General features: G+C 44.9%; 1 protein-coding gene across 1 annotated transcript in view; it reads left to right on the top strand.

Annotated features, from left to right (window-relative positions):
- LOC105692882 (teneurin-a) overlaps positions 1–23,902 on the top strand; it is a 451,510-nt gene that overhangs the window by 138,568 nt on the left and 289,040 nt on the right. Inside the window, exon 2 of the mRNA XM_048655887.1 lies at positions 17,641–17,676. The gene's annotated coding sequence lies outside the window, so the exon portion shown is untranslated. The remainder of the gene's footprint in view (positions 1–17,640; positions 17,677–23,902) is intronic.

Genomic DNA, 23,902 nt, shown 5'->3' with positions numbered 1-23,902 from the left:
CGTCAACGTTAACGCAACGTATCGCTTTTAAATTATGCCAAAAATTTTAGATACCTACGTACGACGTATAACAGAATCTGTAGTAAACGAAAATTGTTTTTCTCGTTCAAAATGTACGTTGACGTGAAACGTGAGTCGCGTCAAAGATGAAAAAAACAAAATGAAGAAAAACGACGACGAGGAGTGAGAAAATAATTTCGCTGATTCGGAATCGGAATCGGGAAATTCGAAGACATCACTCGAACGAATTCCGCTGAATCTTCGGTAAATTAACGATCCCCGCGCGGCTCGGCGTAATAATCGGAAATGTTTGCGGAACACGTTTCATTTCTTTCCCCGTCGGATTCCCCGTCGGCTTCACTCCTGACGTTACCGTTCGGAAATCCAACCGCGTGGCGAATCGCGACCCTTTGAGATGGGCATTGCATTGTATCAACCGCACAATCGACGATCGGATTGAGGACTTGCGATATTCCCCGCCGTTCCGTCTCCTCTGTATCTCAAACACAACCGGGGGGGGGGTAACAGGAGCTTGATGAAGATGTTTGTCAATACCGTGGCTATGTAACTCGGCGGAGGCTTCTGTTGCTCGCTTGTTCTCCGTTTCTCTGTGTAACTGACGGAATGGCTTCTCCGTTCGTCGTCTATACCTGTGTGTAGACGCACGTGAATATCGGACGGGTCACCTTGCCCCGTATCTCTTGGGACGACCGATGGAACCTCTCGCGTACCTCGCTGGCCCGGTGAAACGGGTGAGTACCTGCGGTAACCGAGGGGACGTAACGTCGTCATCGTTGCCGATATCGAGTTAAAATCCGATTTTGTCAAACGAATTAAATCTCGCTTCGTTTGGCACAGTGGTTGTGACAGTGATGAGCAAGAAACACTCTCCGTCAATTTCTCGGTGCATAATATTCCTTTTATACGCCGTGCGATTGAATTCGAACGAGGTGAATTACGTGAAGCTGTTACGTGGATTTAACGGCGAAGAAAACATGCTCTCGTTACCTTTTTCTCGTTTTCATTATTTTGCTTCGTTGTGTTACTCTTTTTTTTTTCTCCTCCTTCGCGAGTATCGTCTTTCGGGAATAATTAGAAACCGACACGTTACGTCGAGACGTCGGAACGATCGGAAACTACGAGATCGATTCTATATCCGGAAACAGGGTGATATTTTGACGCTGAATTGCGAGCAGCGGTCAGAAGGTAATTGCGGAAAAATATCCATTTCAAGAAAACCCCACCTACAGAAGGACGTGTAAATTCTTCAATCGGATCGTCTCGCCTTTGCTCGAGAATAACTTCTCCCGGTTCTGTATATTTTATCACTTTTTTCCCTAATAACCCGCGCGAAGGTCGCCCTTGAAACGAACCCGACGGTTGAATATCAGATGGATAAATATATACCGTCCCCAAATGAGACATGAATACAAAAGGGTCTTGCATTGCTACGCCGGTGCCTTTGCCGTTGGTTGCGTAGTCGAGCTTCAACTATTTCGCGTTGATGCTTTGTGCGAAATACATGTTCGCATAAATGGTAAATATCAACCCAAAAGTAGTTTAAGGGCAAGAGAAACAACGCGATAAAAACTACGATACAAAGACGACGACGACCACCACCGCCGTCTGACGAAGTACCGTGAAGAACAAAAGGTCTTCCCGGATCTTTAATCTACATCCGAGAACTTTATTCGCCCCCCCCCCCCCCTCTCCCCGCCCTTCTGTTTCTTCTCTTCTTTACCAGTTGTCGGAATTTCTCGTCCTTTCTTAACTTCAAAGTGACACCGTGGACGCGGTTCGGTTGCTTATTAATGTAAAAGTATTGGTGTACGTCACGCGCCCTTCAGTCTGTGGCACTTTCAGCTCTCGTTTCGCAAAGCCAGCGTGTCTAATCCAAGGGAGATTTGCTTACATCTACGACCGTCTAGCTCTTGGCAACGGTAAGGGAGGTGAAAGGTGAGTGGAGATGATATTGTGACGGTGGTGGTGGTGGTGGTCGCGGTGCCGAGAGGTCGAAGGTGTGGCGATGGAGGTCAGGTAGGGTTGGATTCCATCGGGTTTACCGTTAGCTACGTCAGATCTTTATATTTTAGCACTTTTATCATCGCAAAATCTAAGGTTATACACGGCCGCGGATTCATACCATCGACCCAAGGATCTCGAGGACTTTGATTTTCGTTTGAGAAACCCGATACTGTACTACCGAAAACGTAGATGAATGAGCCTGGAAAATGAAGTTTAAAATTCTCGTTAAAAACCGTGGATTTTTCCGCTCGTGCGAGAGAAAGAAGAACTAACTTGAAAGGAAGAGAGAACAAAACGAAAAAAACAAAAAAAAAAAAAAACAGCACAGGACTAAGCTGAGACCGTAACGATAAAAAAAAAAAAGGATCGAATGTAAAATGAAATTAATACGACGTCCCGTTTTGTTTAACGTTCGGTTCTCTCAATGCTTTGAGACGATCCGTGAGGTGTATCGCGGCAAGCGATGCGCGTCGTGAAAATCGTCGGACAAAGCTCATTATCGAAATGTCTCTCGACGAATTGTACGAATTGTCCCGAGAGCAAATTACCGTCGAGTTCATCAACATGAGAAGTAATATTCTTCAATTTCCAGGTCGGGTAAATATTATCAAAGACAGGTGAAAGTAATTGATATTATTTTAGAAAACATCAGACCCGTAACCTGCGCGTTGGAACTGCGCGACACCGAAAAGTAGACCGATTACTTTTCTCAAATATTTCTCGCAAGGTTACTAAAAATAACCCCACGATCAGCCGCCTCATTTTTTCCCATTATACTCAAATCGATCAATTTTCCATCGTTACAGTGGGTATCAGAAATGTTTGAAATTTCCATACGCGAATCGAAGGAAATAATTTTCTGGACAGTCAGTTAATGTTCCACGTAGAAAATGAAAAAATGAAATCGAAACGGAAAAAAAAAACGACCGAACGAACAAACGACGAATTTAAAAAACGTGAAAAAATCCACGCGTAGAACAACAGCGGAACGAGTGACGAAGCGTCCAAGTGACATTCAGAATCAATACTTCCTCGTTCCAAAGTTCCGGGACACGATTTTCCAGCAGGTGGCTACACGAATATAGGTGTGTGTCGTACCTGCCCACCATCACGGTGGACAATACAGGGCCTGAATTCATAAATAATCGTGATAAGGTCGTTAATCATACGCATCCTGACACATTTTGTTTCAATCATAATCAAGCGGGGGTTTGTAGCCCCCCCCCCCCCCCCCCCCCCCCCCCGTCCTGTCGTGGGGAAACAAGAGGCGAAGCCTCCTCCCCGCTGAGGGAATGACCGAAGGGCGAGGGTGAAGTTGGCGAGAATACCTATGCGGATGGGATATCAAAGAAGGCTTAACTGGTCCGTGGTCTCGTTCCGTCAATGAGACATTCATTGGATCCTCCGGTGATACCTATCGCTTTTTCGATGAGAAATGATCCGTCCAGGCGTACGATCAACTTCCGGGTGCAAGGGTTTGCGTGTCTCGGGAATCATAAAAGCTCGACAACCGCGATCGTGGCGGGGCGGGAAATTCGGGCTCGATTGGATATTAAGCGTGTTTCAGCCCCTTGTACATTTTTCAGCGCAACGAGGCACAGCGATTGTGTCGTTCGAACGCAACTTCTTCGACCTGTTCCGAGCGAGTCGTCGAATTTTTACCGAAAGATACAACCTCCCTGCGAAAAGGAGAACGAAAAGAGAGAATGGATAGCTGCGGGACGGAAAATAAAAGAAGTAAGAGAAACTAAAACTTACAAAGTCGCGGGTATAGATATATATATATATATACGGTGGAAGAAATACAAGTAGCAAAAGTAGTGTGTCGTTGTTTAGACAGGTTTGGCAACCCCCCCGCCTTGTTACCGCAATAGTTTATTTACCGAATAAAAGGGAGGAAAGGAACGAGGAGGACGGGAACGAGGACGAGGACGTGGGGGACGTTACGTGGCCGATCATCAATTTGAAAGTTTCCTAAGTAAAGTTTATTTCGCGCTAGGGATACCGAAGAGCTTCTATACCATCTACGTATGTACCGGGGTCCTTGTGGTTATCGCGGAGTTCTTGAACCCGGTCAACTACCGTACAATAGTTACGGGACATTTTGTGGTCCGCGGAATACACCGCATACTTCGGTGATAAAGCCCGCCGACTATATCCGAAATTGAAGGGGTGTACGTTCGCAGCGTTGCCTCGATATAAATAAAACACGTACGTCCTCGCGATTATGGTGACGCACACGGCGAACGGACCCTAGAAAAAATCGACGTGCTTTGGCCTCCTGACATCGTCCGGTACTTATATATTTTCAACGATCCCTTCGATGTTTCCGAAAACCTCGAAAGCTCCGAGCAATTTCAATACGGAATGTTTCTAATAAAATTTCATCCCCCGTTCGATTGTTATTATTACTTCGGGATATGGAAATATCGAAGATTCCAACGACTCGCGATCGGCGCAGGATATCTCGACCGTGGAAATCATTTGGTAAGAAATATCCGTTGTCGGGATAACTTGAATTCGGTTATACACACGGACATTCCGCGCAAACCACAAACCATAGGAGCGAAGCGCGGAAATTAATTTGTAATCGTCACAGGAATATACACGCAAATGGGACGGACGGAAGCCTCGAAAGTGGGTACGGGTGCGCGTAACCGTAGATACCCGGACGGAGTATTCATTCCTACCTGCGGCAGGTTCGACGTGGAAACCGTCAAGCCGTACGCGCGTACCCGTTTCCATCGAGTAGCTTCCGAACAATCATCGGTGGAATCTGATTGTCTGCATAGTTGTATCAGTTGGATCATTTCGGCGTTGGTAAATGAGCGGGAACGGGGGAAATTCGAACTTGCCACGGACTCTGAGAACGGTCCGGCGGGCGCGAGGGGCTCTGGATATGGGAAAAGTAGAGGCGAGAGCCGGAGGGGGAATTGGATACAATTAAACGGCGGCCGCAGCTAATGGCGCGTAGAAGTGGATGTTGCGGTTGCGCGAAGGGTTGCGATTTAAGGCTTAGTCTCTCCAAGTTATTCCGAGCTGTGAAATTTCCTCCGTTATACGACAGGTGCACACGTGGCTACGCAATACCCCTTCGCAGGCGAAGAAGCCGCGTCAAAGAGAAACGACGATTTCGAACGGTTCGATGACTCGAAGGCTCGAGTACCCCCGAGGATTTCTCCGCTCGGAATCATTGCCCGCAACTCCCCGCGTGCGCCGCACGTTGCGAAGAAAAAACACTCGACGTACGCTCTCATCCGAATTTCGTGTAGTGAAATTTGTTGAAAATTTCCGGTTCGGTGTTGCGGAATTTCGATATCAATTTCATTCTTCGTTTGATTGATTTGTAAATTTGTTTTTTCTATCCGCTCAATTGCTTTCACGTTGAACAATGTTATTCAAACTTTGTTAATCAGGTTTTTACACGTGTAGGCCTCTACGGACCACATCGTCATTCCTATCAATCATAATTTTATTTCGCGTTTGTTTGCTATACCGTGACAAGAGCGCCTCGTGTTTATTTAGGCCAATTAATTAGCACTGCCTTATAAGGGTTGACCCCCCCCCACCACCCGATTGCTAAAATCAACCCTGCGCCGAAGTAGGGACGGGCGAACTTACGTCTTATATTATTACATTAATTAGACAAGGTTCCGGACGAAAACAACTTAACGTAGTGCTAACCTACCGGCGAGATGTTTGCGCTGTTATATTCGGTAGGGCGGGATGAGATAGTCCAGAACATTCGCGGGGAATGTTGAACGTGTTGCAAACGAAGCCGGGGCGTCAAAGCCTGAAAAAGTAACTTAAACCGAGTGGGACATTTGTTTACGTACACGTAGATTTAATTCGCCATAGGTACGTACGTACGACGCTTCTGAATTTAACGCGCTTACCTAATTATACGGTACTTCATAATACCGACGATAACGACTAATTACTCGAAGTAATTTTAGGTGGAAAGTGTCGGCTCGAGTTCTAGTACGTTTCGTGTAATTACTCTCCGGTATAACCGTTCGTCGTGTAGCTCGTGTATACGCCGGCTCAACTGAACTTGACCTTGAAAGGTCGCGGGAAATATATCGCGACATTTGACCCGAACGACTCCGACTCGTGTGTCTCGGTGATACGCAACGCTACAACTGTGCCGGGAAACAGACCCTTTTCCCCGGGGTTCGGAGCGGGGTGCCGATAAGAAAAGCGAAAGACATCCGAACTCGCTTGATGATTTTTCCGAGTCACCGCGTTTCCGTTTCCTATCTAACTGACCCCCCGTTCGCTCCGACGAAGTACTACGTACGTACCTATACGTATATCCAGTCGCGAACCCCACCGTCGAAAGTTCGCGCATGAAGTGAATTTTTTTTCTCCAAAATCCTTACCATTCTTTTCTCGTCCCTTCCTCCGCACCCACGTCAGCGCCCATTGATTTCCCGTCATTCTTTGTAAAACTCGCTGACCATTCGACCGAAATAAGTGTGGAAAATTTCGAGAAATATCGCAACAAACGCGGGGGGATGTCTGAGAGGATGGAGCGCACAGGGGTGACTATCCTTCAATCGCTTACAGTCGGATGAACGACCGCGAACTATAGTGGAAGGATATAAATATGGGGGGGGGGGGGAATCGTCGCGTCAATTTTGGATCTCCGTTGCATAAAATATGGACACGGCGACGGGGGTGGGAACGTGTAACGGGGGTGCGCGATGGCGGCTTGTTAGAGGGCGTCCCTTGGGTTCGTTACGAACTTGAACGGCCTGACACAACTGACCAATTACGTAGCGACGTTACACTCCCGTTCAATTTGTACCTGTCAGCTGAATCGCGGTGCGGAAAAATTTACCTTGTCTTACGGTATAGCAACCTATCTAGGTAAGCTAAGCCGTTCGCGTTGCGAACAACTGCCGTTTGAGTGGTTTATGAATTTCTTTTAGTTTTCGTTCTTTGTTGTTTTTTTTTCTTTTCTATTCTTTTCTTTTCTTTTCTTTTCTTTACTCTTGTGTTCTTTCGACCCTCTTTTTTTTTAACATCTCGCACAGAGGAATTAGTCCGTACGATTTTCGTGCAAAAGAAAGCACGAGGGAATGTTTGTTGATTATACCTGTGTACGTACAAGGTACGTACGTTCATATACAGATGTGTATTTACATGAATTGTGCGCCGTTGTATCGTACCGAAAAAGTAGTTTCTTTTGCGTATGTTCGAGTCAACATGCTGGGCATTACACGCTTCGTGAAATTCTCTCTCGGATATATGCAATTTTCGCGAGCGGCCGTACCACCTCATATATACCTACCACCTGTATCACACCCCTTTTACCACCTATGTATGTATACGTATACGTGGAAATATACCTACCGGTATATAGGATACACGCTATCACGGTATACACGTACATGCATCGCACACGTAAATGCGACTATTGCAATCTCCCCTACAGCTCGCTGCATCTACTATAGGGTTGCGTCAACTGCGAGCTAACCTAACCTTGGCAAATATGGAACAGCTTCGTACGCGAAAACTCCGTAGAGAACGGAGTGTATTAAAATAAAAAGGCACGGAGAGAAAATCGGACGGGGGGAGAACGGTGAAATTTGCGGCAAAAAGTCGGGGGAGAAAACTGGTTTTTTGAATTATAATTCGAAGCCTGATTTTCTGACTTACGGAGATGTAATTTCGTGTAGAAGCGATCCGAAATCCGTAGTCGCGGAGGAAGCGGAACAAAACGAACGACCTCTCGTTCGCCGTATCAATTTAGGGCGGTACAACCGGTGGGCGTTAATTTTGATTATTAACGAGGGCATCCGTCGCCTGACGAACGTATGTCAATAAATCAAAGAGACGTTTATGGACTTGGCGAGTCGACGAGGAAGGGCAAGGTCGCCCGCGGAACCCTCGGACGGGTCGGGGCGTGCGGAGGAGACTAAGGATCGAATCTTGTTCGGGGTTCGGGACTTTGAGACGCGGGCATCGGCCGGGGTCAGCGAAAGAGGAGGTCCTCTGTCGGCAGCGGACGCCCGGAACCGTTATTAATTAGAGACGCGAATTATTCCAGGCAGCAACTACGACGGGGTTTTCTCTACTCCGCTGATTTTAGTTGCCGTCGGGTTTTGGTTAGTGTACGGTGTGGGTTGTAGGCCATAACGTAGAAATTAGAGTTTCTAATCACTTTTGTCTCCAGCTGCGAGGTATCGCTTCAAACCGCGAGGAGGAGCCGTACAACGGTTGTATGACAAATCTCTTCTGGTCGGTCCCTGCGATTATTAACTAAACTTTGTAACTACCCTTATAGTCGCGTTACGGTTTCATCCCCCCCCCTCCTCGGCGATGCCCGTAAACCGATCATTGAATAAAATAGCCCCGTCCGTGTACACGTATACGTACATACGTACTCGCCGGTCTGCTTGGCAAAGAACAGGAAGAAGAGGGAGGAGAAAAAGGAAGAAAACGAAATAGTTTGAAAGAAACGGAAACTTGCGTCATCGATCAAAGACCCCGTAGGTTTTCTCGTCGCGACATCCGGATGTCAGGGAACCCGAAGGAACGAGTTCCCGCCAGGCGATACGTGCTATCCACCTTGGGGTAGAACCGCGACTATAGCGACGAGGGGGTGTATCGGCATTCGGAAGTAGAGAAAACGGCGGAAGTACCGTGGCAAGGGGTGAAGAGGAGTGCGCCCGCGTCTGTAATACGTGGGGTGCACCGTGCGGTAACGGATGACGAGTCCGTGGGGGGGTGCAGCGGGTACGGCGGTGCAGGGCAGGAACGTAATCTATGACTGCACGGTTTTTATACTATGGTAAGAGGCATGAATCACCCCCGGTGACATTTTTAACAACACAGGTTGATAATAAATTATGTACCGCGTCCTCAAACTACCCCCGCACTCCCCCCGTCTTCGTACGGACCAGCCGGTAAGTTCGACGCTCGTGCGGAGGTATGATGACGTTCCGCCAAAAAATTCGATAGCTTGACGATCGTAAGAAGTTTTCTTCCCTTTTTTTCATAATTCAGTTTTTTTTTTGTTTTTTCCGTACGAAAATTACGAAAATATTAGTCGCATTTTGGGCGACCAGGCGAAACATGGGATATAACCGTACGGGGGGTATGCCGGGCAATCGAAAATTTAACCAAAATTTGATGCGGCCGAGGCGAGTAGAGACGGTAATGGGTAATGTAATGAAGTTATTCACGCCTCTAGTCATAATTTCGGATACGCTTCGGCGATAACTGCTCGTCCATTATTTCGACTGAGCGTTCGACCGTTATGGATATATATATATTTCCTACCGTTCGGATATTATTATTCATTCCAATGGAAGATACACAATTTCAAACAGTTATCGTCCTATTCTATCGTCGGTTATTTCGCCTTATACGTACAATGATCCGAAACATAATGGTTCGAAGTACGATCCAGAGATTTCGCGGACGAAGTATCGGAGGATTTATTTTTCTTTTAGTTTTTTTTTTAGTTTTTTGTTGTTTTTTTTTGCTCTCCTTACGAACCGTCAAATCGTTGCCATCGATTGACGGGTTCCGTTTTCCGCCAGTCAATCGACGCTTCGCGATGTGTCCGTTACGATAAAAGCGACAAGAACTAACGACGACGAACGGACAACATCTGACAGCTATAAACAAAGTCTGCGTATAACGATTATCTGGTCTCTTTCTCATCGCGTATTATATCCCATCGATATATGTATATATGTATATTATATCTGTGTCCTCGTCAGAGCTGTCAATTTGTGGCGAATATTTAGTTTGCGCCGACAAGCCTACACCGAAAAACCGCCGTAATAATCTTCGATATAATGTACCCATTATTAGTATATTTCCCTCTAAAATAGGAGGCTGGTATATCTAGCTATTGGGTGAAATTCTTCCGAACCGGACAGTACTCGTCCGATGTTTAGTATTCTTTTGTCTGATATAATTGGTGTATTTTGAGCGATTGTCATAGAGGAGCCGGTTTTCTCGGTGAATGCGTGTCTTTTGACGTAATCGTAAGATCCATAAAATATATTGACGAATATCGGTGCGCGACTCTGTTTGGTTTGTTCATTCGTTCGTGAAATTATTACAATAATTGAATCGCCGTAGGAAATAGTGTTTATCGAACAGTCGAGTAACGTAATTGTCCGGACTTCACGAACGGCTGCCAATCGGGGCGATGGAAATGGTTTAATTTCATTACGGAACACTGAATACCTTATACCCTTTGTAGAGTAACTCGGGGAATACGACTAAATACACTTCACACGTGTGCATTTAATTTGTACAATCTGGTTTTGTAGACTGTGTGATTGGATACTTGGACCAATGAACCAGATTTGTTATTTTCGTGCGTCGGTGTCGTGTAACTTGTTTGTTTTTTTTTTATTTCGGCCGCCAGCTCGCCCGGAATTATGTTGCGGGGGTCGGGAGGAAAGAATTCGCTACTCCGATCGGCTCGTGAATACATAGATATTGAAAAACTAACGAGTTACGGTAGCACAGGGTGAATAAAGATCGAAGTTTCATCTGCCCAGGATGCGGAATAACCGCTATAAGGTCGTTCTCAACTTTCCGTACTATACGATAGTTGTCTATGCGCGGTACGATTTTAATTTGCAATATTGGAAACGATTCAAGAACAATAACCAATATCGAAGATCCGTTACGTCGTCAGCTGGATTTGAACTACGATACAACCCTTATTAGACTCCTCTGTGCAACTCGCGGTTGCATTTTATTTTATTTTATTTTTTTTATGTTTTTTTTTTCGGTTTTTACTTCCGCTGATTATTCGGTCCTCTTCCAATCTCTCGTGATTTCTATTTTGCCGATAAAACGCGGTATTATAACAGGAGACGAGCGCGTTCAGCTCCTGACGTTTGCCAAGAAGATATCAATGAAGCGAGTATATGGCTCCCTAGTTTGACGACCTCATGCAACGATTATCGTTCTCGTATTTATCCGCCCTTCTCTTTCAGTTCCTTTTCAACGTCCGCCCCCCGTCGAATGCATAAAGTCATAAAGTTTCTAATCAGACTCCGATCGGGACAGAAGCGTCGCCGAGTAGCGTAAAATCGCTATTTTCACGACTAGTTTCTCCCTCGCCCGATTTCACCTCCGTCTTTCTTTTTTTTGTTTTTTTTGTTTGTTTTTTTTTTATAGCGGTAACCGGATGCCGATGACTGTGGGAGGATCGACTAGATTCCGACCTAACTGATCCGCTGCACGGTACGGAAGATGGATCTAAAAACTCCAACGCCTCTCGGTGCAACGCCGCTTTATCCCCTCGCCACGTTCTTCGCAGTCGCTCAGCCCATCTAAACTTGTTACTCGCAATCCCGCAGGCACAGCTAAAAACAGCTCCGATCGATTCCTTTTTCTTTTTCCATTTATTCACGACAGTTTTCCCGATGCGTTGAGATGATGAATTTTTACGCCCACGCTGCTCGCGGTATTACTTGAATTATTTCTCGACGGACTGCTAAAAGTTGAAAGTAGATTTCGCGTGTGCCTACCTACCACGTTATGAATCGGGTGTACGGGATAATTCGTAGAACTGCTTGTATCTGGTTATTCGGTGTAGAAAGTCTACGGGCTGGCCGTAGTTGATCGTTCAATTAATTTTAAAATTGGCTCGCGCTATGCCCAGCAGGGCCAGTAGTGCGTCCCACCAGTTCTGGAAGCAGAGGCTATGCAAATTGCATCATTAAGAGGCGGGTAGAAAAGCTTCATGACGCCGAAGCGGCGGTCGCCTCTATAACGGTGGTTAGCGGATGGATAAATTGCAAAATGTTATTAGTGGCGGCAACCTTTTTCCTTCTCATATTTCACAGTTTTTTCATAGCCCGCGCAAGGTATACCTGCCGCCTGCATCGCCGTCCCGATATCATCCCACCCCCTTCCTCCCTTTATATTTCCCTTCTTCTTCTTCTTCTTCTTCTTCTTCTTCTTCTTCTTCTTCTTCTTCCTCTTCTTTTTTCTTATTCTCCTCCATCATCGCCTAACGTGACGTAGGGTGAACTTTATCTTCTACTCAATCGCTTCACGCACACTTGAAGAGCTTCTCAACCGCGAGCTTATCATTTATCATTCTGCACCTGACAACTGCATCGCGACTTTGAATTTATCTATCTATAAAAAGATCCGCACCCTCGGGGACTCGTCCTTTTCACCCAAATGCCTACGTTATTATAACCCGGGTGTCAAGCGGAATGAAATAATTCGTATATGATTTCAAATGAACGGTAATACAGGTATATTCCGTCCTTGGTTTTTTCGAAGATCACTCACCGCACCGGTCGAGATACGCGAATAGGTATCCATCTGTACGTACGTACATCCATCGGCGAGAGCCAGCTTATACCTAACAAATTTATGGATTTATTTTAGCAAAAAGTAGCGAGCCAGGCGATTGGCTCTAACAGAGGGGGAAAATGGGGTGAGGGGGTCGGAATAGCTGACGATGAGAGGAAATTAAAAGAAGCGAGTATACAGTCGATATAAAACTACGACGTCCGTACCGATCCGCGAAGCTGACTAATATTTTTCCACCAACGAACGAAACTTGATTTCGTTCGCGAGTAGGTATATGTAGAAGGTATGAATTTATATACGTAGGTAGGTAAGTCGGGTGTGGGGTATATACGCTGCGAAGTGAACATTTTTTTTTTTTTTTTTTTCATTCGCTTCATTTGACTTTTTATAACGCGAAAACGCTGCGCGTGACAGTCGCGCGATTAGAATAACCATAGGTGGTCCGATTTAGAAAGTACTCGCTCGCTTCTTCATCTATTTGTGCAGCTTCTTTTTTCTCTCATATTCTTCTTCTGTGCTGACATCCGGTTTTTCGTCGCAGAACGGCGAGCGACGTTTCAAGCATTCGATTATTTCGCGAGAACGCTGTATACGTACGTACAACCGTAGTACTATAGGTATATTAGTAACCAGTTGTAGAAGTTAATCGGGGGACGAATGCTCTGGACCGGAAGTTGAGACGCGAAAGCCAACGGACGAGAGGAAATTACGTTGCACTATCTAACGGTGAAGAGAGAAGACTGAGGGTGGATTAATCATTTCATCTTCAGAACCACGCTCAGGTACACTCTTATATACGTAGGTACGTACGTATATACGTATACGTAGGTATTATTACTCGCTACTATCGTGACGCCGTTATCTTCGCTCCGTCGTTTATTCAGAGGTTCGAAAACGTACGCGACGCAGAAAATATTCGAAACCACCCGGAGATGTCGAAAAAATGGACAACTGGAGAAATGAAAAAAATAGAAAAAAATAAAAAATGAAATAAACAAATAAATAAGTAAAGAGGTGGAGATATTATCCCGGGGTGGGTAGTGATCGGTTTATGAAATAATAATAAATGTATAGAAGAGGGTATATATTACGCCGGTATCATTCTTCTTCCAACCTGACGCCCTAGTTTCTCGGAAGGAGGTTCGCGAGGGCCACGGGGGTTGGAGAAGGGGGTTGCGTCTGACAGGTTGTCAACTTGTTCTAGAATCGGCCATTTATTGGAGCGACCCAACTCCCACGTGTCCATTCTTTTTCAACGGATTCAGACGCCTGGAAATATTCCTCCGATAATAAGCAGCCGGGGGTCTGTATTAATGGTGGAAAAAAAAAATTTCACCGCGATCAGAACTTTTTACAATTACAACTCCGGGGATCGCTGAAACGAGACGTAGCGCGTACGATTCGGGGCTAGGATTGATTGATTTTAGAAAAATTTTATACACCTATATATTTTATCCGGATACGCGTCTACGTACCGTGAAAACTCGGTGTACGTACGTGGAGAAATGAACGAAGGAATGAATGAAAGAACGAATGGCGGGGCAACATTTATCATTGGGAGAGAAAAATTTCCCTCCCTTTGTACAAAAACGAAACAAATAGTCCAGCCCGCGTTCTCGGGCGCGTGGTCGCGTAAGAAAGATCGCGTCTTCTTCGCGAGTACATGAATGCACACATGCCCGTCTATGTGTACGATGGGAGTACATAAGTATACACCTGAGAGGAGCGGCGACAAAACGCGAAAAGAAAGAATAAAACTCGTCGCGTTTAGTTCCATTTAGCTCCTGTCTAAATCCCTTTAATCATCGAGCCAGATATTGTCTTCTACTACTTCTTTCGGTTATACATATACCTATATGTATATACGTACAGTGATCAACGGTGAGATGAAACGTCTTTTTTCGACGATTATTCGTTCTCTGAAAGCGAAAACAGCAACCACGTCTGTCGTATTATCTCCCGACGAACGTACAATATAAAAGACGCAGTGCACAAAAAGAAAGCCCTAAAAATATCGACGTTGGCAACGAAACCTCCCGAGCCGTCGTTACATTTTTAGTAGGAAAATTTGCGGCGTGAAACTTTTTAAGACTTGTAATATTTTAATAAACTGCATTTACAGCGCATCGTGGAGACCTCGTAATTTTACATATGTACAACAGCTGCTACGCCGTAGTTACAATTACCCTAATACGACCGCGATCAAGAACGATAATAACTTTTTATTCAAGTGGAATAAGAATTAGGTAAAGAGAAATAAATAGTTAAATTTATTCGCAGTTCACCATCAGCTCCTTATATATTATGTATACCCTCCACTCCTTATCTACGGTTTTGACTAATTCAACAGCAATTTATTTTATCGCCACTAAGTCGGGCTAAATGCTCTGCAAAGTTTGTTTTTTTCTTTTTTTTCTTTTTGTCTTCTCTAGAATCCTCATTTTCCAGCGATAGTCTCGCGTTGTATGTACCAATCGGACTCCGATTCTCTCGTACCGTGCACCGAAAATACAGATAGAGCGACGAAAAAAACCGTACAGTATTTCGGACGAGCGAGCTTATTTTTTTTTGCGTTCTCCCTTCTCTCCTTTTAGTCTTATTTTCTGTCCACGTGTGTCTGGCCAGGGGGTGTGAGGTGGTTTGTAATAGTAGCGCTTGTGGGCGTGGATAATGGAGATGAGTAGGTGCGACCGACTACTATTTTGCATCCCGATCGTTATTCACTACGGCAAGGCTCGGTATATACCGGCTCGTGTCCTTCTCTTTTATTATTATCCGCTTTTGCTTTTGCTGAACGTGAACGTGAACGCCGGAGAACCGCCCTCCAGATTTCCTATTCAAGTTGGCACGTTACTTCGCAACCCATAAGTCACTAGGTGCCAAGCCCTCGGAGAGAGCTAGCTGAGAACTAGAGATCTGGAGATCCTCGGAGACTGTGGGAGAAAACTAAAACGAGAGAAAAAAAAAAAACAAAAAAAAGGGTGGCGGATGGAAAACCCGAGTAGTACAGAGGCTTCGAATATCCGGCGAGTAATTGAATTACAATTGGTTTCCGGATGGTACCGGGACGACGTTTCATTCAACTACAAATATATATATGGATCTCTTTTTTTTTTTCTCACTCACGGCGTTCGAAAGTATTGATGTACGGTTGATGCGATACGCGGAGTGAGATTTTGATAGATGCAAAAATTGGAAATTCCTGTTTGGAAATCGCCAGAGGTCGAATAATGGTTAAACTAAATTATACCAGCATGTGAAGTGGCGGAGGGACAGGGAATGATTTTCGAAGAGCTGCATACGGCATGCGACGAGTATTTAATTCAAAACGGCGGCTCAAGTGAAAGAAATTCATGAAACCAAATGATTTGTGTCTTCAGTTTCTCCCCGCTCAACTTAGCCAGCCACCCTTCACCCTCCGCGTGTTATTCGGCGACCAAAGGCGGAAGAAAAAAAAAAAAAAACGAAAGAGGAGCGTCGCGGCGTTTACGTTTGCATTTACGTCGGCGGACGAGTTTGAAAAGTTTTATATGTATATGTATAATTCCTTAAAATTACTTATAAATTAAAAGAATGCTTTGGCGGATTAAATTTTCTCAACTTGAGTAAATTCTCGTTTGCTCAATTGTGAAGAAAGTCGGCACTCGACTTACTCGCCCGGGGTTCTCCTCCCGATGTTTTCGCGGCTCCGAACCGTTGAAAAAGTCGAAAAAAGTGGACGCAACCCGGAGCGACCGATTCACCACGCAACGCGATGTTACCGCCCTGCTCTCGGCGAGCAAACTTTTTGATTCATTTTGCTGAATTTAACGTTGATTGTATTGCCTCCGAATGGAATACATTATGTCATCCGGCATTTTTTCTCTCTTATTTTTTCCTTCTCTCTTTTTTACGTATCCACTCAAATTAGGCTTTTTTCTCTCACGCTCGTCAGCTTTATTCGCAGATTTTTAGTTGGTCGACGCATCGCTTGTTAAAGCACTCCGGGTAACGTAATAAGGTTATTTGAAAAAGCACGAAGACAGGTAAAAAGAACGAGAAGAGGAAGAAAGGCGAACTATGTTTAAATTCAGATTTCTCATTTTTTTTTTTTCCCTCGTGTTTTCATCCGCGTACATTTATATATTTTTTATTATACGCTTTTTGGATCTCCTCTTCATCATCTCGTCCTCAATTCCAGAGGTGGATTCCTATTAGAATAATTCATCTCATTCCCGTTTATTTATTTATCAATTTTTACCGCGGTACGTGTACACTACTCTTCCGCGAACTCAAATCGGATTGAGTTTTTTATCTGCAAATTATACAATCCTCGCGAAACAGCTCACCATCTGTTGTACGAAAGCAAGTAGATAATGGACCTGCAGCTTTCGAGAATTACATTCCGACGAAATTCGATGTTGGATGATCATATTTTCGCGGTAAGTATAAAAAGAAAATAGGAGTATAAAAAAGTTGAATTGGATCACGTATATATATGTATATATATATGTTTTTCGCTACTATTTCTGCATAACCAGATATTCACGTCTCGCGGGGTAAAAATATAAGTTTGTCTATTTCATACAGCTCGGCGATGCAGGTGGCCATTGCGTATGAATATTCAAGAAAGAAAACGCATAAATATTCCGATGATAAATACGTGGTATGGGTGTTGTAGAAAATTTGTATACGTATGAAAACTACATGCTTACATAGCATATACGCGGTGTGACATCGATATTAAATTTGAATACTCCGCAATATGTTTCCGGACGAGAATAACTCTGTTCACAGATGTGATTCGCCATATAATTGAAATACGTAAAATAAAGAGTTGAACTTTATTCCTGTTTCATTGTTCATTAAAAGTTGAAAATAGATGCGGTTGCATTATTTAATCCCATACTTCATTTTATAAGCCGAATAACTTTCAGCTGATTTTCAAATGCGCCCTTTTATTTCAATTCTACACCGGGAGGCGCCCGATGCATATAACGCGCGCACATTATTTGCTTAAAATTTCTTCCAAATCCCTACGAAATCTCCGGGTCTACCGCCAACGCAAATATTTTTCCGCTCGAAATTTATCATCTCCATAGCAAAAAACCTTACCCTCCCTTTCCCTTCCCACCCGGCGTCTCTCATCTCCAGCCCGCCTTATATTATTATATCTCCAAGCTCTCGTTTTCTTCAGCTATATTTTTCGAGCCACGGTCCAGATTTTGCATCGCAAAGTCCTGCGATACGTTGTCTCTTGGCGCAACGAAAATATAGTAGAGATATTAAAATATCGTTAACCTTTTTCTTCTTTTTTTGTTTCAGAACGATCACTGATTTCTCCGGTTTGAATTACAAGAGGTAAGTTAAAAAGAGAGAAAAATTAACAGAAAGAGAAAAACAGCTGACTCTATAATTATTTTCGTACATCCGTATTGAAATCGAAAAATTTTTTTACCAGCCATAATCGATTCGTCGTCCGTTAAAATTGAAGCGGTATTAACGCAACGTACGTAATAATAAGCCGAATGGTCGCAGTTGTCGAGCGTCGAATTCATATTTTCGGTAGATTTTTAGCGGGTTGAAGAGATGGGCTCGAAAAACGAGCGGTAATGCGCGTTAATACCCACCGTGAATTTCACATCCATTTTATAATTTTTAACGAATAGAAAACTTGGAAACGAAATAACCACGTCAGGATGTCGTACAATTTTTGAATTTGAAATCCGCGCAATACGGTGTAGTGATACAGAGACTTCATTTTTCTCGGGGTCAAAGGACCGTCTAGAAAAATATCCAACATTTCGCGTTCGTCTTGTTTAAGTTTATGATATTTTTTCTTTGAACGAGGGGTTACAGAGCAGATGCAACTCGCTCTTTGGTTTTGCAATAAAATATTTCACTGCAAAAATACATGCATATATATATATCGGCGGGCGTGTATCCGCGATATATCTACGCGCGCGTATAAATTCTGGTGAGTTTCCGTCGTTTATGGTCACAAGACGGAACGAGAAACAAGAAACTCGGGGGCGAAATGTGTTTTACGGTACCTCATATCGGGTCTCCGGTTGTCCCTTTCTTGGCTTCGGGGCTTTCCATATCCGCGAGGAAACAAAGTCCTCTTTTTCTTCATCTGCCGTTTCATCTTTCTCTTCTTATTTTCGGGCCCCCACGCACCCACGTGGTTTCGACAAACACGTGCGTTTTACCCTCGGCCGATCCGTCACCCTAACTTCTATCGAGTTTATTACTTCGCTTCGAAATGTATACGGGGTACGAGGACGCCGTCGACTCGACTCGATAGAAGTGAAATGCATCCCGCACTTCTCCTGTAATTGCCGTTTCTCCATTTCCATTTTTTTATTTCCTCTTTTGTCATTTTTAACTCATTCGCAGTCGAAGTCTGGTAGTCTTCTTCCGGTAGCTGCACAGCAGACGCTAGACACATGCATCGGCGATACCTAACCTCGGTTATCCTGGTATCCTGTAACTTTCCTATAGGTGGATGGGATCAATACTCGCGATACTTTTTCTCCTAGAGACACATTTACGTGGAAAAGCTTATCACGAGTGGGTGAATGGCAAAGAGGAGGCAATGGTAGATACGATGCAGGAAAGTCAGAGGTGTAGAGCTGAACGAGCTTTGTAAAAATAAATAGAAAAAGTGAGAGGAAAATAGAAAAAGGAAACAGTGAAAAGGGACCGGATGGTGAAAATATTTTATCAATACTCCACGGTGGATGAAAACGTATCCAGACATATATTCCGTTGAATAGCGTTGACTGTACCTGTGACACCGGCTCATCCGTATATAGGTACATATTTAAACCTACCTGCAGGCGTGACGAAACGTTTGGGATTTCAAGCGCGTCAACTACGAAAGCATACATACCTATGTACGTACGTACGTATAGCTACGGCACTTGGACCCTGGGGGTATTACGGGGTGGATAGGAAAAGGGTAGTAAAAGGCAAGGACGTGCGCGTAGCCCAGAATACCTGCTTTATGCCGGAGCTAGGAGAGAAGAAAATTCTCTACGGAAAAACTAGAAGCCAACGGGGTCTGAAGCTTCTTCATTTTTTTCCACCATCTCTCTACCGACTCGATGCATAAATATTCCGGATAAATAGTCCTAACGAACCGTTCGGCCTTCGCTTCATTTCGTCGCGCAATTTTCAAGGGCGGAGAAATGAAATTTTCTCTCCGTAAACGTTTGCGACAAAAATGTTGGCTCTGAATTGGAGAATTTTTTCAAATTCGATGAAAAATTATCATATCATTTCACGTCGCGTTATTCGCTGTAACTGGATGGGGAAAGACTTTGCTCTCGGGTCATATCGTAGCTTTAATTTCTCCCGCCGGTTCCGAATGCTCGGGGCTATTTTGCGGGCGCACTATGTATATCGTACGCACATATATACCGGTGTGTACACCATAAGGTTGGTCATTCCTAGCATGTGTGCGTCATTATATACCTTTCCTGAGCTCGTGTGCTGCCGGCCGGTCTAAAATTTAACCCTAGCCAGTAGCAGCGGCCTACATACCGTGTATAGAAATGGAGGGGGGGACGGGGGTGGCATGTATGGTACGGTGCACCGGCAACCCTACTGTTTATCTTCAGCCGTGAGCTTTTGTGTTTGCACGACTCACCCCCTCCCCCCCTCCCCCCCCACAGCGACGTAGGTACGTCCGGCGTCACGGCGTACCTTCCATCCCTTCCTCGTCCTCCCCCAGCGTCGTGTTTCGTTTCGCGTGTTTAGATTCACTGGTCCGCGGAACTAGGTGAATGAGTCCTCTCTCCTCTCTTACTTTTTTTTTTTTGCCCCTGCCTTCTTTCGGTCGTGAGTTGTTTGAATACTTTTGTTTCACTCGTTCGAAAAATCGTACAAGTGTATATAACAGTAATTTTACTTCATCCTCGCAACGTATGCGATTACCGCACCGGCTAGATTACGTAGAAGACATAGGGGCGCGGTGTAAATAATTTTACAATTTTTTACCTCTTTCGTTCGCACAATACGTACCTCTCGTTTACTTGTTAATTTTTTTGTTCCCCCCCCCCCCCTCCTTTTTTTTTTGCACTCTCCACTTTTATTTTATTTTAATGTACTTTCGCCGTTTACCCTTTTCACCGAAGCCGGGGAAAGTTTAATTAAAAAAAACCCTTTATGTTTTAAACTTCGACCGTCATCGTCGTATAGTCGTCGCACACGTGGCAAAGCCGATAAGCTACTTTGTGCGAGCCGAACCATGTATCGGACGTATTTACAAGCTCGTATGACGAGAGAAAACCCGTCTCTCTACACGTCGACGTCATAGCTCTGGAGCTTTTAACGCGAGCGCACAACCAGAAACCGGCAACCACCACCACCACCACCACCACCACGCTGCTGCTGCTGGCGAACCCTTCGAGTTACGTTCTAGGTGCCGTGTGCAGTACATCGGTTTTCCCCGGTTAGGTAAAAGCTTTCTCGATATTAATTTTTAATGCCCGTATCCGAATTCCTCACAATAATAACATTCTAATTACCTTTGGCCGCGACCTTACGTGTCGATGTTACGCAACGGTCTCCATACGACGTTAGCTCGGCCGCTCGCCGTTCCCGAAGGATGGAGAGGATCGAGCTAAAAGTGATGTTACGCGTCAACGATCGTTTGGTTTGCGGAATAATCGAAATACCGAAAATACAAACTATATACACGACTGCGCAAAGAGCAAAGATTAAACCGCAGAATCCCTTATTTGTTTTATTCGCTTTTTCATTTGTTCCTCTTTTTTCTTTCATTTGGGGATTTTGCAATTAGCGATATGGCTGGAGCGTTACGTGGTGCCCCTGACTTTTACTCCGTAACATACGTAATCCTTTTCCCCCCCCCGTTACCTCCCCCCCGCGTCTCCTTCCCACGCACGTTCCTATCGCGTATGAGGTTACCATTTTCCAATCCGAAGCAATGCGAAGCGTAATACCGAATACGTAGCGTGTGCAGGTGAACGTACCCAGGCATTTTGCCAAATTTCCCTACGATGTATCGGCACCGGAGGCTAACCGGCGTTATCGAGCGATTTATATCAGTGTTTTGTGAAATTTGTGGTCTCCCCGTTTGCGAGTGGCAAGAGCGGGTGGAGCTAAAAGTACTAAAACTTATCCCTCGGGGGACGGTGTTGGGGGGAGGGTTCCCGTTTGCTCGAGGGTCAAAAGTCAGACCGAACACAAGCTGTGCAGATCGGAGACAAACGAAGTAATCTTTCTACCGCTCATTTCGTGACTTTGTTTTTTTTTTTTTTTTTCTTTTTTTCGCCAGACCGAAGAAAAATGGAAATTCGCCTTATCCACGATTTGAAATTAGCTTAAACGACGTATAATTTTGGTCAAATCGTTCGGTGCAATCATTACAGATGGGGAGGGTCTCGAAGCCAGGGTGTTTTCGAAAGATCTTTTACCAATAAAATCAAATCGCGTTTACTCGCGGCTGTTATGTGAGACTTATGGGGGATCAGCAGGCCATTTTATACGCATTAGGGGTGCTGGAGCGGGAGGTGTCTTGAAACGGGGGGACGAGGACCGAGGAAAGAGAGAGGAAAGAGGAGAGGAGGGGGTGAGCGTGGACGCTGAACTTGCATCGAGGTGTTTGCAAGCTCGGCAAACGTTCGTAGATCGGCTAAATTTTGAAATGGCAACGAAGACCCGACCATCTTTGGTTAGAAATTGAAACCGTCGAGAGCTCGCGAAGCCTCGGGAAAACAGATGATTGTATCATTTCTGTTCCGTGCGGATTTAAAAAAAATTACGGTTCGTTATCTTTTGAAAAGGTCGATGATCGTCGAAGTACGCGCAGTGTACGTATTTCTTTTTGCGTCGGTAATACCTACTTACTTTTTTCTTTCTCGTCTTTTGTTTTATTGATCGCGGGAAATTTCTAAAAAAAATTGCGTGCACGTGCTCGCTTTGGATCTCTTGGTAAATCCTGGTATTAAGGAGTTGGGCTTTCAGAGCGCCCTTCCTCCCCGCCACCGACATCCCCCCTACCCCACCCCCGCCCCCCCCGGAGCTTCACGGCTCTTCCGCTCTAGTTACGACTCTGCAGCTCGCTCGGTTATACTACGGCGTACACGTACTGCGCCTCGTATCCGTATGTACCCGCTGTTATCCGCGATTCTGCGAAAATAGATTGGCAAACGTTACCAAGCGAGAGCAGCATTGCTCTTTTTTATCGTTAGCTCAAACGGGCGTTAGGTCTGATGCGGGGTCGCGGGAACAAATGTTTTGGCAAATCGACCGACCCAAGTTCCATCCCCTATAGACGACGGTCCGCGAGACGACACGTCCCCTACCAGCGAATCTGGACGTCGAACCTCAACGTTACGCCCATTCCGGAATTATACCGACGCGATCTGACGAGCTTTAATGGGAAGACCCGAGAAACCATAGCCTAGCGAATGCGGAATAGAAGTTTTATCCACTTTCGAAACAGGTGTACCCCTCCCCCCCTCATCGCCCCCTCATCGCCCCCCGTATTCATGCATTTTGGAACAGACGACTGTGTCAAGGTGTACGTAGTTATGCATTCTCGTTGCAACAAGAACCAAGAACCGTCGTCATCATCTTCTTCTTCTTCTTTTTCTTCTTCTTACTCGGCGTCGTCGTCGTCGTCACGCCTCGTTACGAGCGTAGAGTGACACAACTTCAACTCGAAACTTAATTTCGCATACCCGCTAGCCGAGATTCACTCGCATTTAGTATTCCTTCATGAGTGTACGGTAGGTATGGTACGTAAGGTCGGGACGTGAAGCGGAATTTCGTGTACGGGAAATAAGGGAGGAAAAAAAAAAAAAAAGAAAACTAAAGAAATGAAATCATCTCTACAATTTGTAGATATAGAAATCGCGGTTATACATGTACCTACGTCATACGGCGCCCCGGAGCGCAGTTCATAAAAATCATCGGAGAACGATCAACCGGATAAAATTCTACCTCGACGGATACTTCGATTTTTTGTCTTTTTTTCTCGCGTCAGCTCCATGCGGATGATATGAATTTTTAAAGACCGTATAATTTGCGATATGCATTTTTTTTTTTTTTTTTTCTTCTTATTTATGCACGTGTAACGGATATGCACGTATAGCGTGCGACGATGGTATCGGTTCGCATACATTACATGTAGTCGAAAGTCGTCGGAATATTCGTTGATATATGAAATGTTGAACAACCCCGTAAAAGTTAGGAGGCGACGAGATCATCCACGTGTCTTTTGTTATTATTGTTATCATCATTGTTAACGTTGTTACGATATTTTTTGCGACCCTCACATGTCGTAGCCCCGTGACGCGGAGTCTCCGATATTTATGAAAACTAGAAAATCTTATTAAAGTGAGCAAAGGGCAGGTGAGCAGGTGTTTTGAAATTCAAATTTGCGACTTTTATGTTCGGCCTTGCCTTACAGCCCGATTCAACTTCCCCTCGGCGCGCGCGGTCGCTCGGTATTACCTACGTAGTCTGCAGCGGGGTTTGCGCGTTCGCGAACGAAGCCAACGGTGAACGCGTGCGAGTATCGCGTTCACATTTGCGTCGTACACGTGCGCGA

This window comes from Athalia rosae, chromosome 5 (genome assembly GCF_917208135.1).
Source record: "Athalia rosae chromosome 5, iyAthRosa1.1, whole genome shotgun sequence".
NCBI lineage: Eukaryota > Metazoa > Arthropoda > Insecta > Hymenoptera > Athaliidae > Athalia > Athalia rosae.
The sequence above is the reverse complement of the archived record's forward strand: the minus strand, read 5'-3'. Positions and strand labels throughout refer to the sequence as shown.